The sequence below is a fragment of the Rhipicephalus sanguineus genome, chromosome 9 (assembly GCF_013339695.2).
Source record: "Rhipicephalus sanguineus isolate Rsan-2018 chromosome 9, BIME_Rsan_1.4, whole genome shotgun sequence".
In the NCBI taxonomy this organism is placed as follows: Eukaryota; Metazoa; Arthropoda; class Arachnida; order Ixodida; family Ixodidae; genus Rhipicephalus; species Rhipicephalus sanguineus.
In genome coordinates, this window is record NC_051184.2 from 11,679,278 (window position 1) to 11,696,680 (window position 17,403).

At 47.8% G+C, this 17,403-nt stretch overlaps 1 protein-coding gene across 3 annotated transcripts in view; it reads right to left on the minus strand.

Moving 5' to 3' along the window:
- Positions 1-17,403, minus strand: part of LOC119404592 (adhesion G protein-coupled receptor L1) — a 219,098-nt gene that overhangs the window by 184,062 nt on the left and 17,633 nt on the right. The window lies entirely within an intron of this gene.

Sequence of the window (17,403 nt, forward strand, 5' to 3'; positions counted from 1 at the left end):
TGTACATTAAGACGAAAAGTTGAAAGCTCACTAGAGTGTATCGCCCGTAAAGTATGTCTTTTAGTGTGATTTAACTCTCGTACGGCAGGGTCCTCGCGCCGTTGCCGGTCCACCTCGCCCGTTGACGATCGGGCGAGGTGGCTACATGCAACTACTACTACTACACTTTAAGAAAAACATCTGGCGTTCTTTCGTACTGCTTTTACAAAACATCTGGCGTCTTTCGTTGGTTTATTTCATCAATCAACGGCGTTTTGAACAAAATTTTTATTGTTTAATCACGCACAGGAGAAATCTCACTAGGCACTACCTTGGAGGTAAACAATGGCTGCTAATGGCAATGAGAGACAGAAGAAGTCGGCTTTTAGCTAACACTTACACTTCTACTTCTACTAACGTTTCCTACTGGAACATGCCAATGGCTGCTAATGGGGAATGAGAGAGAGAAGAATTCGGCTTTTAGTTAACGCGCACGCTGCGAATTTTTTATTGTTCAACAACGCACAGGAGAAATCTCCCACCGGCACCACCTTGGAGGTCAAAGCGTAAGACTTGTTACTCACTACTACGACCACGACGACTACGAGGGACGAACGGGTGCCGCCTTAAGGAGCTTCGCCCCTAAAAATCAAAGAGGGGACAGTGAGGGGACATGACGCATTAAGTTTATGCCTCGTTTTCTTATCAAGGAGAGCAAGAAAGGGAGAGGGTTGCACACCCCCCTCCATGCACACGCTCGACGCCAGCGTGCGTCAAGGCGTGATTGCTATGGCAGCGCCCCGATAGCAGCGAGCTGCTGATCCTCAGCCGGGCGTTGCGGCCTGGGAACTTCTGACCACCCATGTATGTATGTATGTATGTATGTATGTATGTATGTATGTATGTATGTATGTATGTATGTATGTATGTATGTATGTATGTACGTATGTATGTATGTATGTATGTATGTATGTGTGTGTGTGTGTGTGTGTGTGTGTGTGTGTGTGTGTGTGTGTGTGTGTGTGTGTGTGTGTGTGTGTGTGTGTGTACGTATGTACGTACGTACGTACGTACGTACGGATGGATGGATGGATGGATATATGTACACCCGCCCACAAGAGTTCACAGGACGTGGGCTCCACTGAAAATGCTAATTTCTGCCCTGCGCTACTAAACTAGAGGCTGGAACATTTATTTGGAGGCTATGTTCTCAGACAAAGCATAGCTTTCTCGCAAAAGGCTTTTTGGGGTACGCATCATACCTACGCATGCAGTTACGCCACGGTAGACTGTGCAATGTTGTATCGCTCGCAAAGGAGCACGTGATCTGCATGGGCCATACTATCCCCAAGAAATAGCAGCGTTTTACCGAAGCTCGCTGTAATGCACTGCCGAGCGAACCTGGAGAGTGTCCCTGCTTTTTATGGCAAAAGTTATGCCTGGTCTGCCTTAATCCAGACGCTTGGCGAAAGTGCAGCTGCGTCCCCTTTAATTAAACTTTCCCAGGTAAATTACAACAAGATTAGGGAGTCCTTCCTTTCCTGGCCTTTCCGTCTCGCCAATAAGCGAGCCCCAACATCAGTCCTTAAAACAGTGTGCCGCCGCCGCGGGGATGAATTAATCCCGAAATTGTGTGCAGCACGAGCACGACACTACCGCTCCGACTAGGTTGACTGATTTCGCTGCTGCGAATGAACACACAGTGTGTCACGCACGATGTATATTGCTGCGTTGGGTTATGCGGGAACGTCTGAATTTGCTGACGTAGCGCGCGTCTTTTGGTTGACAGCGGACGCTTTTACAGCCGCAATGGCTTTGCTGCACAGAACTGTCGCACTGCTGCAGCGAACGCCACCGGCGGGGAGCGCAAACACGCGGTGCGACGAATGCGTTTTCTCTCGTGCTGCTCCCTGCGTAATCCGACAGCTTAGCGGCAGCGGCGGAGGGGACTACGAGAAGAAATAATCATTGGCACGCTCTCTCATTCGATATTTATATTGTTGGGAACAAACTTTGTTCCGCTCACCCCGGACACGCTTGTCGAGCCCAAGCGGCGGCGGAGTAAAAAGGGAACCACGGCGATGACAGAGATCGATACTTGCTCATTCGCTATGCCGCTTCTATGCGCATTTCCAGTGTACCACGGAGCGCGGCAAGAATTTTAACCTAAGTTACGTCTAACCCTATAGAGCGCGCTTCAGCGTCAGATTTGAAACTAAGACGGTCGCTTAGGATGACCCATCCAAAAGCAACGTGGCAAGCGAGTACTGCGAAGATCCACGGCTGTGCTTTCGAGAGGCACCTTATCACGAGAATCACTAATGGAGAGGCCAGTCAAGCGACGTTATTTCGCCTGCCACCTGGTTGCGATGGGCAAGGCTCCACCGGAGGACAAGCTCTCCGCGGAGTCTCTTTCACGAGAACAGCGGCGCAGAAGTCGAGACGAAAGGACGGATTTTTATTGGCAAATTGCACCACCTTGCACACAGAAGCACCCGAGTGTTTGCCAATGAAAATCCGCTGGCGCTCTGTCCTTTCGCCTGGCCGGCTCGGCTTCCCGCGATGCGCTGTACCAGTGACAAACCAACTCGCCAAATCTTGGACACTCGTCTTTCACGAGAAGCAACGAGCGAAATAACCTGAAAATATCCCGCCTCAGTGGCCCCCGGCGTCTCCCGATACGGGCACAGCAGCGTCACGCTGGAACGGCTCCGTTTTCGGGGAAAGCGCGATAAATGCCCACCTCTCATACGCATTAAAAGGTGTAGTGAAACACACGCATGCAATAAAGAAAGCATTATATAGAGAAAACAAATTTCCGATTCCGGTGCTCCACGACGGAGAAACAAACCGTTGCAATCGGGTACGTGCTAACGCATACCAAAGTCACGAAACCAGTCTAACTAGAGCGCTCGTTTATCACGCGTACTTCAATCATTTATTCCTGGAAGATTGTTTTTTGTTTTTTTTTTTTTTGACGCGGATGATCAGCACGCGGTGCTTCGGCATGTATCACTCTTGAAGTCCAGAGACTATAGATATGAGGTCACAGGGTAACGTCCTGTCCTCTGTCACGTCAGGATAGGGCGCCCCATCCTGCCTTCTCTCGTTCTTTTTTTTTTTTTTCCTCGTTTCCAGTTGCGCCACAAATATTTCGTTAAGCTATTCATTAACTCGCCCTAGCTACACTCTGCTAAAGTCTTTTTTTTTCTTTTTTTTTTCAGTGTTCGCTACAGAACATCCAAAAGGAATACCGCGTCACTCGTCAATCAAAAAAGTGATCAATGGCTTTTTGCACAATCTGAAATTAACGTCCCAGTCCTCAGTTGCCACGCATTCACAGCAGGAGTATATAAACTCCTGCTCAGCTTAAGGAGGAACTCAGCTCGACATAGTGGCCCTTCTCGCGCTAAGTGAAACACTTATCGAAGATGTCGTTCGCGGAAATAGTACAGCGCCGACAGTTTCGTTTTGAAACGCACATAACAAAAATTCAAGAGACTAGAATGAGAGGCGAAGAAGAAAGCAAGCTTTATTGCTCTATACCTGAAGGAACGTGTCTACCGCTGAGAATTTCTTTTTATTGTGGTGAAAATGAGAAGAATGTTTGTCACATCGGAGGCAACGAGCACCCTTTTGCCTAATAAAAAAGGAATTGTATTTTTAATTTGGCTCCGAAAGTACGACCGCTAGCGTCACCCAACAGCGATGTGTTTCAGTCTAGTGGTAGGAGCAAAAGACTCTCGCAGGCAGACTTATTTTGCTTGAAAACAAATAAGTTTACCTAAAAATTGTATTTTGTGCACTTTTGGCAGCTTTCCTTTGCGCCAGAGAGTAATGTTTGCCTTTCTCACGCGCTCAAAGAGGCTGGCGCTGCCGACGACGCGGTCGCCTTTTCCTGCAGCCGACGGCGGAGAAACAAGAGCCACGCGAGAATGGTCGCGTATGCAGCACAGAATTACACCGAGGCACGACTGAAAAAAGGCCGCCTCTTCTTCTCGAAAGCATGTTCGTTTTAGTTGCACGTTTGGCACGAGTGGAACAGTTCGTTTCACAACGCCGGCGTGCCAGTGTTGCTGGAACAGACAAAGTCGACTGCGGCGATTTTCAGGCTAGCTAAACAAAGCTGGTGAGATTGAGGGAACAATACTTTATTAGTCAATTTGCGAGCTCTGAACGACCATTACGATAATTCTTTTATTATTAAACAAAACCTAATGAAGCCTGCAAAAACTACATGTGGTTCCAGTTTTCGACTTTCAGCGGCACAACGGTTTTCATCTCGTGCAGCAACCAGTGTTGCGGGCGTCCCCCCACGATGGCAGAACGTAGATCGAAAAATTCTGTTTTAAATATTTCTGTCCGCTTTCCAGAGAAAACCGCTGCAGCGTTGGGCACTTCAGACGGTAGGCTTTCTATTGCGGCACAAAACAGAAAGGCAATGAAGGACGGTCCCTTGAAGTAACGTTAAAGGGACCGACAACTGCCCAGAATATGAAATGAGTTGACTCCACTGATGTAAAGATTGTCCGTCGTACTGACTCAAACCAACCTTGTTTTTTTCGTGAGAGATGGATTTATATTTTTATTTCTTAATTGAAAATCGCGAAAAATGACCTGTGGCGCCTCTGGCGGCAAAAACATGAATAATCCGATGAAGACGGCCACGTGACCGTTGATTACTGTACGCGGTCGACGATTTTTTTGTTAGTATTGAAATATTGTTCGTTTCTTTATATTAAAAGGTATTACTCCATAATAATGTACATATAGGCCTGCGTTAGTAGTATGCAATAAAGTGGCGCTGCCTTCGCGTGACGTAATGATCCCATGCTCTTCAGCGCGTCTTGAGCAACTTTTCAGCGTGCTCATGCAACCGCGCACGCAGTTTCCAGGTCGCCAAGATTTTAGAGCGACATAGTTTTGCTACCTACACTTCGTCTCAAAAGTGACGCGCGCTGCTACTCGGTGCGGCCGTGCATATGCACAGTTACGTTTTCGATTACTTGGCTTGGCTCCTGTATCGAGAGAGTAACGACGCCGGGACAAGCTATTCATGACACAGGCGCAGGCAACCTTGGGCGCAGGCGCACACAACGCTGTACAAATACCGGGAAGGTGTATAAAGCCACACATCTCATTGTAACAGCTTACTATTTTCAAAGATGGTTGGAAAGCTCAAAATAAAGGTGGTTGAGCATAGTTACAGTAACTCCTGCGAAAGCATGCAGAGCAACGACAGCTTTCACAAGGGCTAGCGGCATCGCTATCAATTCTCAGCGTTGCTGGAGCAAGCCTCCAAGCGTGTTTGGAGCCTTTCAGATCGAAAAATACTGCTTATAAAATAACTACGTGCTTTTCGGATAAACCACTGCAGAAACGCTACGAAGGGCGAGCTTCCTGTCGCACCGTAAAAAACTGTGTCGAGAAAAATCAGTTGTCGGTCCCTTTAAAATACAATTCTGGCCTTTCCCAAAGACATCGGAGGCTATGTTTTATGTGCGTATGTACACCACACCAACTACTTAAGAAAAGAAAAAAAAACGCCATACGCTGTACTTTAGAAATAACATACAATGCACACACATCCGAATCATTGGCAAGATTTAGGATATTAATGATGGAAACTTTCCGCGAATACTACCTTAACGACATTTAGACGAGAAATTATATGCACATTGCTTGCAAGGTGCACTGCGGGGCAGTCAAGCGCCAGTGCTTCAAACTCCTTCGAAAAAAAAAAAAGCTCTCTCTACAGGAGTCATGCAGCGGGAGGAGTCCCGGTAAAACATGTAAAATTGCCTGGCGGAAATGTCCAATTGCACCAGGCGTCAAAAGATTTGAATTGCGGCCAACCCATTACGAAAGGGCTGCGTTATAATTCACAAGCATCAACAAAGTGTGCGGCGTCGGTGCGCGTATCGGTCCAGTCAACACGTGCGCTGGCAAACACACACCCAATCACACACACTGCAACAGACACCTTGAATCTTATTTTATGTCATGGATTCCTGAATTGCAATGTAAACATCTGCGTAAGACTGTTCATGCCCTTTCATGTACCAAGGGGGTGGCGGGGCTAGTCAAGCCGCAGTTTTTTTGCCTGCTCTCATCACCATAAGTAGTACGCTCTGTTGTGTGTACGCATGTAGCGAAAAATAAACTTAATCTCAACTATCAAAAAAATATTTTTTCCAAGCACAACGAAGGAAGCACATAAATAAGCTTGAGAGCTGAATGCAAAGACTCTACAGATCAAGGAGCGGAACACCCAGCGAATATGGGCGCTCCATTCGGCTTGTTGCTGATATCGGGAATGGAATCGGGACAGTGGTGAAGCCAATCATAAATGCTTTCCGACCGCCAAGCGCTTTTATTTGTTTATTCTCATGTTTCACGCTCAAAAAACAGGTCGCACCGCAACGTTTGCGAAACTCCACTGTCTCATACTATTCCCAAAATATTGCGCGCGCAACAGCACGAGTAGTCGAGTTTATTTGGGAGCTAACGCGAGGCCGAGCGATGACGCTGGAATTTTCGGTGATTCATGTAATACAAGAGACGACGCGTTCCGCGGCGACGATCACAATATTACCGACCGCGGACGACTGTGCTCGGCGCTAGCAGCGCACTGCTTAATTCTACTCGGAGTTTTCATTTTCTGGCCACAAGTTCGTCCAGTGAATGTGTTCTGTATTTACCAGTGTTACTAGCGTTCCTCGCAGTCTCTACCGCGTCACAATCCTTCGTGATGCAAGCTCTGGCCGCTGTTCTTGACCTCGAACCCTGATTGGTTACGGTGTGCAGGGCTGGGCAAAGACACGATGCGCGTTACTCGGGCAAGAAGTACTTTAGATAGTGCAGATGCAAGGTGCTACCGCAATTACCGTATACGCTACGATACTTTCCAGTTTTACCTCAAAGGGACCGACAACCGCCCAGAACATGAAATGAGATGACTCGACTGCTGGAAAGATTGTCCGTCGCATTGACTCAAACCAACCCTGTTATTTTCGTGAGAGATGGATTTATACTTTTATTTCTTAATTGAAAGTCGCGAAAAATGACCTGTGGCGCCTCTGGTGGCAAAAACATGAACGATCCGATGAAACCGGCCACGTGACCGTTGATTGCTGTACGCTGTCGACGATTTGTTTGTTAGTATTGAAATACCGTACATTTCTTTACATTAAAAAGTATTACTCCATAAAAATGTACATAAAAGCCTGCGTTAGTAGCATGCATTAAAGTGACGCTGCCTTCGCGTGACTGCCGATCCCATGCTCGTCAGCGCGCCTTGAGCAACTTTTCAGCGTGCTCATGCAACCGTGCACGCAGTTTCCAGGTCGCTAAGATTTTGTAGCGAGATAGTTTTGCTACCTACACTTCGTCTCAAAAGTGACGCGCGCTGCTATTCGGCGCGTCCGCGCATATGCGTAGTGACGCTTTCGATGACTTGGCTTGGCTCGTGCATCGAGAGAGTAACGACGCCGGGACAAGCCACCCACGACACAGGCGCAGGCAACCTTGGACGCATGCGCACACAACGCGGTACAGATACAGGGAAGGTGTATAATGCCGCATCATCTCATTGTAATAGCTTGTTATTTTCAAAAAATAGTTGAAAAGCTATAAATAAAGGTGGTTGAGCATAGTTACAGGAACTCCTGCGAAAGCAGAACAACGATAGCTTTCACAAATCGCGAGAAGGGCACGCGGCATCGCTATCAATTCTCAGCGTTGCTGGAGGAAAGGTACTTCCACGTTTAGAGCCTTTCAGATCGCAAAATACTGCCTGTAAAATAACTACGCGCTTTTGGGATTAACTACTGCAGGTACAAACACTGCGAAGGGTGAGCTTTCTGTCGCGCCGTAAAAAAAAAAATGGGTCGAGAAAAATGAGTTGTCGGTCCCGGCCCCGCAACACTCTTTCAGCATGGTCAGAAAACGCTGCAGATCAGTAGTCGAGGCTGCCTGGAATGTACAGTTAATTCACAAAGTGAGCTAGAAATGGTGCCTTCTTCTTTCTACAAATGATACCATATACCGACATATTTAATCACGTCTGGAGCACGGGAGAGATCCCAATTGTTTGGAAGACAGCATGGGTGGTGCCAGTCCTTAAGCATGGAACGGATCCTGCGACCCTCGCATCATATCGACCGGTATCACTTACGTCATGTGTATCTAAGTTGATGGAAAGATTGATATGTACAAGATTAACTTGGTACCTTGAGCAAGGAAGACGATGGCCATCGTGTATGACGGGATTTCGCCCACGACTGAGTGCCCAGGACAGTGCTTTGGACCTATTAAGCCACATCGAGCACTACCATGTCAGCGGCCTCTCGACACTCGCGGTCTTCATGGACGTTGCCAAGGCTTATGATTGTGTGCTTCAGGCAGGCATCGTCAACGGGCTACAAGCCATGGGTGTGTCGGGAAATGCTCTTCGGTTCGTACATGAATTTCTCAGAGACCGCTCTGTCCGGGTTAAGCTTGGAAATGTAACGAGCGAAGAGCGACGCGTTTCCCTCGGCGTCCCACAAGGAAGTGTTCTATCTCCCTTGCTTTTTAACGTTGCCATGGCCAGCCTTCCTGACACTCTGCACTTAGCTCTGAAAGCAGTTAAAATATCAATCTACGCCGATGACATCTGCATTTGGATCTCAGGGTACCAGCACAAACGTTTGGCCCGGATAGCACAGGGCGCCATTTCAATCATTGAACGCCACTTGTCGACACTTGGCCTGTCTATCAGCGGAAAAATCGACCTTTATGCTCTTCCCGGGAGTGAGACGGAAGTCAACACGTCTGTCGCTGAATATTCGAGGCCACCCAATTCGTTGTGCAACAAGTGTCCGTTTCCTGGGCGTTACCATCGACAACAAGCTACTATGGCGACGTGCGGTTGATGGTATAGTCACTGCATCAGTGCAAAGGATCAACGCTCTTCGTCGCATGGCAGGGGTACGTTGAGGCAACAATCCTATGTCCATGCTTAAATTGAACGCTGCGCTCATAACAAGCCGCATTCTTTATCAGCTGTGGCTGATATCACCATCACCAAGCCAGTTCGAACGCTTAGAGGCAGTGCACAGAAAGGGTCTCCGCTTGGCGATGGGAGTTCCTCAGGCGGCTTCAAACAAGAAGGTCACCAATGAAGCCGAGTCTCTTCCGCTCCGCCTTTTGGCGTCCCAGGCCTTATTGACGCAGCTGTCAAGACTGGGAGAGTCCTTCGCAGGCACGGCGCTTCTCCGGCGGCTCAGAGCAAGAACTGGCTCACATTTCAACGCGGCGCTGAACACGTTTCGATATTTAGGCTTGAAATTGCCTAAACGGCGCCGTATGGACCCGCCATGGTCTTTTGTGGATGTTGCCTGTAACTTCAGCGTACCCAAGCTACCAGCGAAACGCACCATTCCAGCCGCGGAAGCAAAGTTTCTTGTGCTGGACCACTTGAGTACCATGTACCACGGCCACCTACAAGTGTACACCGACGGATCAGTGTGCACACAAACGGATAGCTGCGCAGCGGCTTTCTGCATACCCTGCCTTGGCGTGTCATGGTCGGGCCGCCTGGATCATGTGGTTTCGTCCACAACGGTAGAAAGCGCTGCAATCACCGCGGCTTTGCGAAAATTGCGATCCTTTTCTGCACGAGATGTTGTAGTGCTGAAGGACTCCAAGTCGGCGCTACAAAGACTGCATCGTGGCCTACCTCAAGAAAAATTCACCAGGCAATCTCTAGCGCTCATTAAACACCTTATTGGCAAGAGCTTTAATATAAAGTTTCAGTGGATACCATCCCACGTTGGCATTGAAGGAAATGAAAAGGCTGATGCCCTTGCATGCAAAGCGCGGACATCTGTTCCAAAAGTAAGAACTCCTAAAACTTAACCAGAACAACGAAGATGCGATACGTAATCATTTCAAGGCGATCCACAAGTTTCCACACCAAGCATGTGTAATCGGCGGACTTTCTCGTGAACAAGCGACGCTGTTGTACCGCATAAGAACCGGCTCCGCATACACCCCGGCTTGGTCATTCAAGACTGGGCGATACGCTTCCCCGTTTTGTGCCTTCTGCGGTGACATCGGGGACATTGAACATTTTATTTGGCTTTGCCCGCAGTTTGATGTGGAAAGAGCAGCGATGGTCCGCACCTGCAAAAAGGTTGTCATAGGCACCGGACAGTTGAAGACGTCATTTTTCCTGAAGGGCCCGCGGCAACGAGGAGGAGCGTGCAAAGAATTTTGTTGGTTTTCCTGAGAGACACTGGGCTGTCCGGCACTTGGTGACATACCCCTACAATTCAGGAGATGCTCAGGCGGAACAATTGCCGGCCATGCAGCCTGCTGCAACATCACCACCACCACCACCACCACCACAAATGACCGCGGGCCGTATAGGTAAACTCACGGCCACTGGCTGATTTGGGCATCGTAAGCTGCATAGCTATACAGCGACCGCGATTGCAGTGAAAGTAAGCCGCGCCTTCGAAGAGCTCAATGTCACGAGGCGCGCGTGACGTCACTTCTTTACCATCCATCGCTCCCTGCTTGGCTTCCAGCGCGTTCGCACAGGAAAAATGCAGAGAAACGTTTGCTTGAAAAATTCTTATGTGCGACTAACTTTGTTTCACTTGAATGATATCTCTGGTCGTATCTCAAAAGTTTTGTATTTCTTGCTCAAGATATATTGGTTTCATTCCGAAACAATCTATTGGGGTCGCTTTACGTGCTTAACATGACAGCTCATGGTCAGTGGTTTCTGTTTGTCGATATAGTAATTCATGGGAGTCTCCTCGCCGATAAGCTAGCGCTTTGCCATCTAATTACGAGCAATTCAATAAGAAGCCTCCGCACAGTGGCGCAAATACCGCTACTACCTTGCCTGTAAAAGCATTACCGTATCCGCAATACCGGATCACAACAACGCTGGTAGCGACATTTTTGTGTGTGTGACGCATTGTGTATATGTAGGGGACATAAAACTGCAGTGACATTTCATATTGGCGTAAAGCGTTCGATAGCGACATACTTACTGACGTGCAATGTTTTAACAATTATTCCTCTACGAGATAATACGTGCAGCCCAGAACGTCTCAATCGTACTGTATAGTTGCACAAAGCGTCTCAGGACCCCCCCTTCCCCGCCCTCTATTCACACTATTGAGACTTACAGCCCCGATTACCTGGTGATTAGTAACAGCAAAAGAATTTGGGGAAGCCTAAGAAAAATAAAAATAAATACATCTCAATAAAATAGAAAGGCGGTTATCAAACAATCACAGTGAATGAGTACAGAAAGAGCGGGACCCCTAAAAGCTATGACAATTAGGCCTGAGGTATCGTCAACTTAATTGTCATGCCAATAGAAAATTCAGTGACTATGGAAAATAGCATAAAACAGCGCGTTGGGACGCTCATGAGAAAAACGGTGCATTTGGCATAAGAATGTTTCTCTAATCCCTTGATAGAACGGTAGCTTGGGCTAGTTGGTGATTTGGAATCGAAATATTTGCACAGCGCAAAATGAACGATGACAGATGAAAAGACAGCAGCGCCCGCGGTGTTGTGTCCTTTCGTCTTTCGTCCTCGTTCATTTTGCGCTGTGCGAATATGTCGACTCTATAATCCCTTTTCTAACACCTTTAAGATGGTTCATAATGATTTCCGTTATTATACTTCAAACTCAATGTCGCTATTTTACGATGTAATAAGAAGCAGAAGTTTTGCTACAGCATGCCCGGATTATTATATATCTGTCCTCAATATCGCCTTGACATAAACTTAGTGGAATGTGAATAATCAAACAGCAGCAGAAACAGCGCTGGCAGTTAAAGGTAAGGATAGAGCCGATAGCTTATTTCGGCCGCACACAACAAAGGATATATTGCAGCAAACTCACGAGAATTCCTCGAATAAAAATAGCGGGAAGAAAAATACACGGCACGCCAAGATGTCTTCCGTTAGGTAAATGCTTGTTACATCGGCACCGGTGGTGCGATAGTTGTTAGATGTAAGTCAATCTCACCGCGCATAATTCAAGCTTACATCCACGAGATCCTTCAAACCGCAAATTTGTGAAAGTCACGAGACGCGAAGCCACCCCATTGTTGCATTCTTCAGACTTGGCCTATAGCAAAATGCCACGCACGATAATCCACTTCGATAACGACATTATGGCGGCACGAGAATTTGCGCGAAAAACGCCGCACGCTTTGGAGTTAGTGTTACGGCACTGACACAACTCAGAAGGAGAAAGAGGTTGGATGAGCGCAGAGGTTGTTTTCGTCGAGACGCCGCCACGTTCCACCAATAGGGACGTGCCAACCTTGCTTGAGGACTCTGGCGGAAAGATCAGAGAATGTCACTGCCTTTAGTTCTATTCTTAAGTGGCAGCAGTATCGCACGGAGAAGCTGAGTTCAGCAAACGTTGATTGTTTCGCACAGTCATGTTGCGATCGCGGCATCTTGTATCTCAAGATACAGGATACATTATCTAATGTATCGGAAACACAGACAGTGACACACGTCTTGCGAGTGGTATCGCGATACAGATACAAAATACCCAACATGTATCTATGATACAGTATCTAAGATGCATGTATCTTCGATACTGCCCAGCACTGACGGCGAGGATGGTGTTGCATTTACATCAAAAAGTCTCGATGAAGTAATGGTGTGCGAACAGTGAATCTTAGAACCGAATCGAATACGAATACAAGCGGAATATTACTCGAATAGTGAGGCCGCCATTTTCAAAGCCGCCCTAGAATAGTAATGTAACCATTTTCAAAACAGTCCAAGAATTCCACAACAATCTTTTTGAAACAAATATTCACAAGCTTTAGCAAAGGAACATGGCGATTACGAAAAACACCACGGTTATGTAAACTGAGGTAAGGTCGTGTACAGCAGCAACTCGAGCCTCAGAAATAATTTGTAACTGCAGGTTGGAACACAACAGTGACTATGTCAACAGCTTTTAAATAAAACTGATATGTAAATATCAAACAATATTCATAAGTCAACATCACGATGAAGATAGCGAATTGGTGACATCGGCGACATGTAAACAAAAATCCCATGTCGCAACTTCCGTTTACTGCGTCCTCCCTTTGCCAACCCTCCTGTGTCACAAGCGAGTTGGTTTATCTATAATATCAATCAGCATTTATTCGTAACAAGGGCTCAAGACAGAAAGATAACGCGCTCAAAAGCAGTACCAGTTAAGCGATTCATAAAAGTTGGAGGAGCTTCGCCTCAAGAGTAGAATGCGTCAGCGTAATCGCATCATCGCCTTCTCAATCGGTGTAGCCTCGCTTCGCCTCTCGGTGGTCGTCTCAATCCCTCGCCCCGCCGAGGCAGGAACGTCTGCGCGAGTAACACTAGGGGCGAAGCATGCAGTGTGTGTGCCGGTGTTTCCAACAGAAAAATCGCTGCTCATGGGCGATGAGAGACGGAAGGGCCCGATCGAGGTAATTCGCCACATTGTTTTCCGAGAGCTAGATTTCTTTGATGAGGCACTAGTGGTGCCAAGCCTGAAATCGCGTATGTATAGGGAAGGCTGTTTCAGCTCCACTAACGTCGTCGGAAAACTGCGTCGGAGTGGAGCCTACCGTAAGGTGATTCTCCTTCTCGTCTCTCATTGGCCATTAGCAGCGATTGTGCCGTAAGTTGTCTTCGTGTTACACACCGCAACATGCTACGAAGAATGCTCTACAGGAGAAAACTTGGCATTTGAAACCAGTTTTGAGACGGAATCCGTTAATTAGTGCAATTAAATCCTGATACGCCGTCGGCTATTTGTTGGGCTCTTTTAGTAGACCGGTTGACTCAATTTTCGTGGGGCATAACCGTTTATGATGGACTGTGACGACGACATGACACGCCGACAAGCCGAGACCCTAAGGTGCTTCGCCCCTAAAGCACCTTCATCCAGTGATCAATGTCGCGCCGATTGCTTCGTAAAACGTTGGGCTGCATGCATCTTGGTAATTCGATTACTATAAAACAAGAAACGTTACCCCTCTCAGTTGCAACGTTTCGTTCCTTTGAGGTCTTATAATCAGTGCTTGTTATTCCAAAAATATTCGATAAATATTCGCTACCTCTAATACGCACAATTCGATTAGAGTACCGAATCAAACAGAACGCTATTCGATTTGTTATTCGAAATTTTAAACCATTTGCACACGACTGGTCATTTTGTTCAGTGACAGCTTCGTTAATTCTAATTAATTACCGACGGTTCTCACAGGGGCACCACTGCGAACATACCGCGTAAAATGACGAGGCACAAAGCACTTGGGAAAAATGAACGGCATGCCGATAATGCCGAGCCTTTGGAAATCATTATATCTCAAACGGGCCGAAGATAGTTTATCGGCTGTTTCGCTCCCTGCACGAGTAGAGCTCCGACAAATGCGTGGGTACTTCAGTCTTGACTTATCGCGCAAGCCACAATACAGAGCAGTACTGCGGCTATGGCGGTACACGGGAACCTTGCTTCAAGTTCTCACGTCTGAATGAAGCAAGCTTTCGCTGATCGTCTGCGTTTGCTGAAAGCGCATTGCATCGATACTTACGGCTTCTCGCGCGTACACAAGAGCAAAAAAGAGAAAACATTTGTTTAGGCTAAGCGGTGGCTGTAATTTTTACTCGTCAGAATTGCCTAGTGCGGCATGGGGACGGCCAATACACAGCCAACCTCGGCGCAGGCAGCTGGTTCCGTCATCGGCGACTAAATTCTCGTCAGCTGCGTGGCCACGTATAGTTGCGCCTTTCAAGCCAGTGCACAGCAACACTTGCCGGATGTGACGTAAGTGTGGATCCTCATAAATTGGACAATAAAGGAAAGCGTGCACTTGGCTTCACGTCGTAACATCCCCGTTTTCTTTTTCAAGCTAGAAATTGTGACATATATTTGGGACCTTACTGGAGGCCCAAAAGCTACGTCAACTCAGCAGTGAAAACTACAGCGATTACGGTGAAAGCAGCCTTCAGTGCGACACCCAGCTGTTTCCCGGCGACCTCATCGAAGAGCATCCAAGCGTGTACCAGTGCGATCCAGTGTCAGACGTATACGGATTTCACGCTGGAGGAACCGAAACGGCGCTGCTTTATGCGATGAGATAATTGACAAACACATGAAACTGCAGGTTACAAGAGGCCGGTTTCGACCAAGAAGGGAAAGTTGGTTAAATACTAATGTTTGAATGGAGTGTATGTACACGCTGACAGGACGCCGGATTCGCTCGCTGGATTTCAAGCAAGACGGACGTGCCGGCCGCGATGTCCTGGATTACTCCTCGTACCTCTCGCTGACCGGCGCCCCGTGACGGACTCCTCGCCCGCTATGCCGTGCGCCGCTCATCGTCGGGACCTTCTCCGTTTCGTCGGTGTTGTGCAATGTGCCTCTAGCTGTGTTTCGCGGACCCGTCCCTGAACTCCCGTGACCGTTTCCCAATCTTTCCTGTCCTCTTTTCTCTTCGTTGGATGGATGTGCTCCTCTCACTTTTCTCTCTATTTTCCTACTATTCTTTTATTCCCTCCTTACCCCCCACCCCTACAAGGCACTGCGTCGTGTCGCCTATAGGCAGACAGAAATTAGGTGCCTTTTTCCTTTCCTGAATAATCACAGAAAAGGACGCCAAAGTGAACCATTAACTCGGTTCGTACAGATTCTTTCAGAACTCTATTGTCGTTAATTTCGCAATTACAGGTTAATCACGAGAAGAGAGAATGAAGGTCAAAGTTTCATCGTTGAATTTCGCGTCCATACATCAGCGCGTAAACATCACCATGACGTGACGAATTTAAAGACCATTTCTTCATCATCGACGGAGAGTGGGACGGGACAGGGGTTAATCCCCTCTTCCCCCCGCCTCGCCCGGACTTTTATAAAGTTTATTCATTCATTCATTCATTCATTCATTCATTCATTCATTCATTCGCAGTTTGGCCACACTGGTTCAATGACATTTTCTGAAACATGGTACGTTAAGACTTTGGGTTCCTTGGAGCCCAATGTAAACATTGTTACAGAAAAAAATCACAGCATATCCACGGGGTGAATGATGATGAGTGGGGCGAAGCTCCGGAGGATATCATCGGTAAACCGTGAAACTCTTCCGTGAAATTCGCCCAGTACATCATATAGTGTGAAACACCGTGTATATATTAAACATCAAACTTTTATTCTACTGTTGGTTTACGTGGTCCCTTCATTATCACCGCTTTGTGATCGGTGAAATGCAAGGAAAGTGTTCGCTCCCGAGCGAAAGAGAAAGCGCGCCAAGAGCGACCGCGTTCCCCGCTCGCCCTGTGAGAATTAACGGCAAGGCTAGAGGGAAGACACGACGCGCGTAGCGTTCCTCTTCGCGTTCCACGACGCGATGCCGGTAGCATGTTCAACGAAAGCCAACGGAACGCGATCGTGCAAGTGCTCCGGCTTCGCATCACCTCATGGTCCCATTTAGCGTCCCAAAACCAAACATCTTGCTCAAGGTGTGCTTTACGTTTTTCGTAGAAATAATTTCTTTATCATGTACATTAAGACGAAAAGTTGAAAGCTCACTAATTTATATCGCCCGCAATGTATGTCTTTTAGTGTGATTCAACTCTCGTACGGCAGGGTCACTGCGCCGTTCCCTTCAAGTTCCCGCGCCGGCTTGCCGTGACGTCATAGATTTTGACGGCTTCCGCTAGTGCCTACGTAATCTTTTATGGCGCGTTCACACTGAGACATTCGGCGGCGAGAGCACGCGGAATCCGCTTCGGCGGCAGCGAGATCCGCCGGAAAAGCCCATTCCTCGCCGATCGGTCCTGGACCGATTTTCGCGGCAGCTGCCGCCGGATTCCCTCACCGCGAACCAATCGGAACGCGAGTCGAACATTCGAAAAATGGCGGCGCGCTTGCGATATCGCAGTCGTCAAAGCCCGCAGCAACAGCGAAGTCTTTCGTAATCATCCTGCAGCTTTCGACAACTGCCAAGTGTTGTCGCGATTAGCATCTTTGCTATACATCATCGCGATCTCGCAAAACGGGTAGCATTATCTCGGCTCGACCAAGCTTCTCGTGTCTTGCAAATCAGGACGAACCAACCACAACTGCTTGCGTCGTTTCCTTTGTTCGGCGAATGCATGTTTATCCTCGTCAGACATCGCCAGAAAGTTGCTTTTTAGCAGGCCCAGCAGTTCGACGACCCTGCTCCTGTTTATGCGCTTCGCCATAACGAAACGCGTACACAACGCAGAGCGCGTCGATGCCAGCGTTCCTTCGCGCAAAGGGACGATGACAACTAGACGCCCAAGTTTCGGCGGTGCGGTTGCTAAGTGGTGTGAACAATGTGGAATTTCGGCGGCGCGTGAATTCCGGTCGCTGTGGCCGGCGGACTCCCCAGTGTGAATGAG